The sequence below is a fragment of the Ochotona princeps genome, chromosome 12 (assembly GCF_030435755.1).
Source record: "Ochotona princeps isolate mOchPri1 chromosome 12, mOchPri1.hap1, whole genome shotgun sequence".
Classification (NCBI taxonomy): Eukaryota; Metazoa; Chordata; class Mammalia; order Lagomorpha; family Ochotonidae; genus Ochotona; species Ochotona princeps.
In genome coordinates this window covers 45,401,831-45,408,799 of record NC_080843.1, presented here as the reverse complement: position 1 = coordinate 45,408,799, position 6,969 = coordinate 45,401,831, and the positions used below count along the sequence as shown (strand labels likewise).

At 43.7% G+C, this 6,969-nt stretch overlaps 1 pseudogene; it reads right to left on the bottom strand.

Moving 5' to 3' along the window:
- Positions 1–414: 414 nt before the first annotated feature.
- LOC101521917 (myosin regulatory light chain RLC-A-like) lies at positions 415–925 on the bottom strand (annotated as a pseudogene).
- Between the last annotated feature and the right edge of the window lie 6,044 nt (positions 926–6,969).

Below are 6,969 nucleotides of genomic sequence, written 5' to 3'. Positions count from 1 at the left end.
AAGGCACTAGTATCAGAGATTCCCTAAGAAAAGGGTTCAGTCAGATTACTTTTTACGGAAACTCACATCCAGTAAGCCCCACCCATGTTCTTTTGTTAAAATTTCATTTTATCGTGAAGTTTAATGATGTTCAGAAAAAATTCAATGGCTAACTTTCTATCAAAAAAAAGTTTGATTCTGTATAGACTACAGGGAGCAGGGTTGGTAAGTAAAATTACCCTATCTTCTAATCTGAAAATGAAAGAATGTCCTATTTCCAGTTTGATTATAAAGAAACATGCCCCAAATGGCTGAGAATAAATACAGGAAAGGCAAAAACTGTAACGCTAAGGGTGTGCAATAGGCTGTAGGAGAGAAACCTCAGAAATCCCCAAAGTGGTAACAAGGAACATTTGGCTGGAGTATGAAGTTCTTTCAGTTGCCCTTGTCTCTATGTTTAAGGATGCACATGAACTCAGTGTAATAGAAATTCCCTTTTCATAATAGGAACTTCTCCATAGAGCTCATCTACATCTTCATCTGTTAATCAGACTTCGGTTGTCAGCAGCTCTCACAGGTAATCCTCCCAAATGTTGCCCATTACTTCTTTCTTGAAGCAGGCAAAAGCATTTCTGATGACATTTTCTGGGTCTGTGTTGTTCAGCTTCTCATCACACATGATGAGGAACATGGTGAAACTGATGAAGCCAGGAGCCTCATTCCCCATGGCATCCAGATACTCATCAGTTGGATTTTTCCCTAGTGAAGCAAGCATATCATGAAAATCCTGCTTGTCAATGAAACCATCTCGATTCTGATCAATCATGTTAAAGGTCTCTTTGAACTCCTGAATCTATGACTTGTCAAACATGACAAATATACTGGATGTTGTGCACCACTTCTTGGTGGTCTTGGTCTTGGCCCTTTTATTCAACATGTTGGTGGTTAAATCCCCACACAGCTGTCAGAATCAGAGAGCCTTTGTGAATCCCTTACCATCACTACCACCACCCGTCCACCCAGAGAGCTGCCAACACACCCCTACCCATAATCTGAGAACTCTAAAATATGTGCAGAACAGAATGGTCTCTACAAATTTGAGATAAGACCCTAAAAGTAAAGATGGAAACCAAAACAAACAAGTAACTGAAAGCAATTTGGAAGAAACAGAGATCATATATGTAAGAACACTTAACCTCAGCTGTAGGAAAGAGCCTGGGTTGCCTTGTGCCTAGGCAAGTGTTAGACTGTTAGGAGAAGAATAGACAATAATTGGCAGGCATTCTGGACCTGGTTAATTGTGCCAGCATAGCTGCCTATTTTTCTTTTCTAAATATATGAGGGGGATGGTGGGGCATGCTGGGCCAGGACTTCCCACCCTGGCCCCAGGTTTGTGGTGGCTGAAGATTGCCCAGGGAAGGGGACCTGGGGACATCTTGAAGTGGGAGCATCAGAGGACATATTTGACAGGAAGGAATGACTTCTGGGGTATTCCATGGACACAGCCACGGCACTTGCAGGTAGGTGAGGGAACTAAGACTGAATGGTTTAGAGGAGGGAAGTTGGAGAGCATGTCTATGTCAGGCTAAGGCAACCACCCATGTGATAGACCTGGACTGGGCTAAATAGCACCACCACTGCCCTCTGATACATGCAAAAGCTGGGACTGGCTTGACTAGGCCCCAGCTCCTGTCCTGTCCCATCTGTGAGTATCAGAGCAGAGGGTGGAAACCATGTCATTCTGGATTGCAGGACCCACCAGAATGCAAGAGAACCTGATCTTGGGGCAGATTATGTAGGGGTAATTAGGGGCTCGTCTCTGTGTGACTGTAGTGCCAGCCAATTTGTGTGGAGAGCTGGGAGTAGTGATGGGCAAGCTGGACCACGGAACTCATCTGACAGGAACCCGCCTGACTGGAACCCACCTGACATTCACAAGAACCAGGACTTAGAGGAGGCCAGGCTGGATCAGGCCGCAAAGGCTAAAACTGAGGGCAGACCCTGTGAAGGAAGGCCATGGTATTCTCTGGAATGCATGATATCCTGGGCATGGTAGAGGAACTTGGGGAACTCCCCACTAGTCTGCAGCTCCTGCTGGGGAGCACAACAGCTGAGGCTGGGGGTGGGCCATGCCAGGCCAGTGCTGCAGCATCTGCTGGCACATATAAGAGCCAGGCCAGGGTGTAGGTTATGCCTGGCTGGGCTGGGCAGCATAATCTACCAGCAGGAGCTGAACTGTGGATGGGCCATGCGAGGCTGGTTTAAAGTACCTGCCTGCACACACAGGATCTGGTGCTGGGAATGGACCTGGTAGGAAAATCTTGGGGACTCCCTTGCTAAGCTACAGCTTCCACTGGGGAGTGTGAGAGCCAGGTCTAGAGGTAGCCTGCACTAAACTAGGCTGTAGCACCTGCTGGTTAATGCCAAGACGAGGGGCAGGCCATCTCATACTGGGGCACAGCACCCACTGGCACACAGAAGACCCAGGGCTAGGAGTAGGTTTGGTAGGGTAACACTGGGACTCCATTGCTGGGCTGCTGCTTTCACTGAGGAGCATGAGAGCTGGGACTTGGAACAGGCCAGGTTGGGCTAGGCTGCCATACCTGCTGGCGCACATGAGAGTCAGAATGGGTACAGTTTAGCTGGGCTGGGCCATAGCACCTACTTGCAAGTGCCAGAACTGGGTGCAAGTCTTGTCAATCTGGATTGCAGTACCCTGGCAGGTACAAGACCAGGAACTGGGAGCAGGCCTGATAGGAAAACTACAGGCAGTACTCTGCTGGCTGCAGCTCCTACTGGTGAGCACAAAAACCAGGGCTGGCAGCAGACAAGGCTGGGCAAAGTATTAACATCCATTGGCATGCATGTGGGCTGGGTCTGGGAATGAGTCAGGCTGAGCTGAACTACACTGCCAATGGCTGTGTATGAGAGCCAGATGCGGTAGACTGGGCTAGGTCATAGCACATGCTGACAGATGCAAAAATTGTGGCTGGGAGTGACCTGGTGGTAGTTATTGGGGATCATCATGACTAGACTGTGGTACCCACTGGTGTGCATGAAGACTGGGTCTTTATTGGGCTGGGATGGGTTGGGTCAGAGCACCCATTGGTTTGTGTGAGAGATGGGGCTGATACAGAATGGATCAGACAACTGCATTAACTGATATGTGCTTTGGCGGGTGCAGGTGGCAAAATGAACCTGACCCTGCACCAACTGGTGCACATGAGAGTCAACTCTGAGGTCACTCCGGGTAATATTTCTAGGGGACTCCTTGACTTGATGGCTGGACTCAGAACCCAGCCACAGGGAAAATTACAAGATAATGTACTTTGACCTTGGAGTGCATGTTTGGGACTGGGCCTTTTCAGTTGCTGATGCCTGTGCAGTGGACAGTATATGCAGATGCACGCAGAGGACATGACAGCCAGCTCATTTGGCCAGCAGAGAATGTCAAGTACCTCACCAGAGGATAGAAAGCAGAACAGGTTGGCCCACTCTCCAGGCTGAGCTTTGCAACATGTTCCTGGGCCTGTGAATGTACTAAGGTAGACTTGGTCATCTAGTAGACCTTGGAAAGATTTTCTCAACCCTAGTGCATGACTATCAAAACCATTCAAGTATCACCCTTGGGAGACTTCCCCACACTGGAGTCTCTAAGGTGTCATCAAGTGACAGTCCCCCTATCCCTCAGTGCTGATGTATTTTGACAGCAAGGGGTGGCCCTTTTCCCTTCTCCCCACTTGTGGACACAGAAAAAAAGGAAACATTTGTCCCACCTTCCTTTATACCTGACTCTCCCCCACCCTAATCTGAGACCCACAGGGGTGTGTATCCCTTTCAACTATATAAACAATGTTAAAAAAATAAAATAATAAAGTAAAAAGGAACACTTACAATTGATATTCAAAGAGAAAACATCCATGAAACAATAGAGTACTAAAAAAAACCCAAAATGGAAGTAGAAGAGAACTTTTAGGAATTCAAGGCTGCCTCTGCAAACGAAAACTTAATAGAGGGAATAGAAGATAAAACTAAGGAAATAGCCCAAAAGATACAGTAGAAAGGCAAAAGTATGGTGAAAGAGGAAAAATAAGACTAGAAAAATGAAGAGATTAAATCTCTTTCAGTTCTTTCACAGAACTGAAGCAGATGGAACAATGGTGAAAATAACTCCACATCATAAACTTTCCAACTGTTTAAAAAGAGAAAATCTATAGGCTAGAAAATCAAACTACATATTAAGGATTACAAATCTGAGTCATTTTGTGTATCTTGACAATTCTGAAATCTACATAGTAATGAATCAATGCCGTCTCAATTTGGAGGTGTAGTTATTTCTAGGCCAGGATTCAGTATGCAGTCAAATGTCAGCCAAATAAGAGGGTGGCATAAAAACATTTCTCAAAAGGCTTCATTCTTAAGAATTCTTTCTTGAAAGAGGAAGCTTAGAGATTTAGGAAGCAGATCATACATGGTGAAACAGGCTAAGGCACTGTTTGCAAGGCATAAAGGCAACTGGATCATGGGATTAGAGACACAGCTCCAAGCTGTGTATGACAGAGATGATGCATCAGAATCGACTGAGGCCACTGAATGTCTCCAAATAATTTTTAGATAACTTGGTGAAGAAGTTGACCCTGACTCAATGGCTCATCTCATAAAATCAGGTAAATGAAGCAAACAGTATACCCAGAAAGAATGAAATTGCACAGAAACATAATCAGAGACCATTATTCTAGTAATGAAATCATTGTATTGATCTAACACATAATGCATTCAAATATGTTGAGAGGATGTTATGTGTGCTCATGGATATAGCAATGGAGTGAAATTCTCACCTGCCACAATGTAAAGTCAAAGTGGAATATCTGTCTACCCCTAAACAAGGGAAGATGTAGTCTCAGCAATCTGCTTTCACACAAAGTCTAGAAATAATCCATTTAAGGTCATGGAAGTCAATGTCAGGAGAATCCACTTCAAGCAGCAAGAAAGCAGTTGTCTCTGGGAAGAAGATGGATAAAGTAAGTGGGGAGAGTGCCATTTTTCATGACAAACCTTGTAAAACTGTGTCCCTATTTAAATATCTGCAGGCAGAAAATGAAGAGGAAAAAATATAGTCGATGTGATTGATATCATTAACAATCGTATCTTGGCCATGTTAATTCAGATTAGGCCCTCTGTACTGCTTGTAGCACACTGGTTTTGCCAACATACCTAGGTCTTCTCTAACTGTGTCACTTTCCTCCATAGTACCAGCTTTTGGAATGGTTGGGAATTTCATTTGAGGTTGTGTTTTCATTACCTTCCTTTGCATCTCTGTTGGTATCAACAGATAGCTCATTTTCTCTATGTGATATTATGGGAAACAGTTCATCCAGTTCATCCCTGGCCTTAAAGCTTTCATCAATTAATAACTTTAATTTTCTATATATTTCTGAGCTATAGCAGTCATTTTTGCTTCTTTTTCTTTGGCAACCCACTTTTCTGTTATTGTTTAGTGGTAAGATTCCTCCTAAATAAATATAATATTGAATGGTGAGCTTGAGACTGCCTAAGTTTGGTTTACTTGTTAACAACAGGAGGTAAATTGCTAGAACAATCAGAAATGGAGTTGAAGATTTTCATATAAAGATATCTTTCAGAGCCTTATTAATCTCAGGAATGCATTGTGAATAAACAGAATTATAAAGCTGAGATGATGGAATTGTACACAGCCATTGGGTAGCTAATACGGGAAAGCCATTACTGGTATAGAAATTATCCTATGATAGAATATGATGTCAGTAGATCAGTAGGCCAAAAGACTTTGACCACAAGTGTGTAATTTTTATTAAAATTCATTTTATGGTTATGTCAGTGCAAAAGAAGAAAGGCATGCATTAAAATGACTGGAATAGTTAGGTTTGGCAAATGAGGTCTTAAGCAACTTTCTGTCTTTGTTTCCAACTCTTTCTACAAAGGACACATTTCATAATTAGGAGAAGAATGCTTTTCAAACAACAAAAACAAAACAACAAGGATATACTGACTGAGTTTATTCTTGCCACTCATACTTGGCTTTGCTGGAATTGAGATTATTGGAGGAAAAACATGAGTTGTAAGCCGATGCTGTCTTTTCCAGGGTTCTGGGTTTGGAAGGCGTCACATTATTTTGAGCCAGTTGTGTTATTTGTTCTAACTGTGTGAGCCAACTTGTTTCTTATCGTTCTCTGGATTCTTCAGATTACTGCCATTTTAAACTAGTTTATAACAGCATGGCTAATCAAACCAATGCATGATATCAGATTTAATAGATTGATTATTTGACTTCAATCAAAGGCTCTATGATTGAGGAGTGAGGAGACCTGCCAGTTCCTGGGCAATTAGAAGATTAGACGGCCTATATGTTTCTTCCCCTACCTGCTTACACAAGAGGCTTTTGTTACCATATAAATCTTTCATGCTACACTAGCAACCGCAGTGACAAGGAATACTGAAATTCAGTAAAATGTGCATAACAGGCCACCGCATGCAGGGTAGAGCAATGGTATCTGTAACAACAGTCAGCATGGTGCCAGGGGAAGGGCTTGGAACAACAACCAACACTTGTATAACTGCTCACAGATGTCCAAGCCTGGGCCTGGCTGGGGCACAGTCCAGGGCCACAGGGAGGCAGGCAGTGGGATGACTCCTTACATTGGATCCCTGATCCTGTTTTTAGATAGAGAACTCCAAGAGTGAGAAGATGCTAATAAAATTTTAGGGTTTAGTCATCTGAGCCCTTAATTTTTTTCCACCTGAAAACATAAGACCAAAGTATAAGACCACAATGGGAGTTCCCACTGTGGAGCAGTGGACTAACCCACTCCTTGTGATGCTGCTGGTAGCCCACAGTAGAACACCAGCTCAATCTCCTGGGTGCTCTGCTGTTCATTCAGCTCCCTGTTAATGTATCTGGTTAAGCAGCTGTTGATGGCCCAAGTGCTTGGGGCCCATGCTGCTTATGTAAGG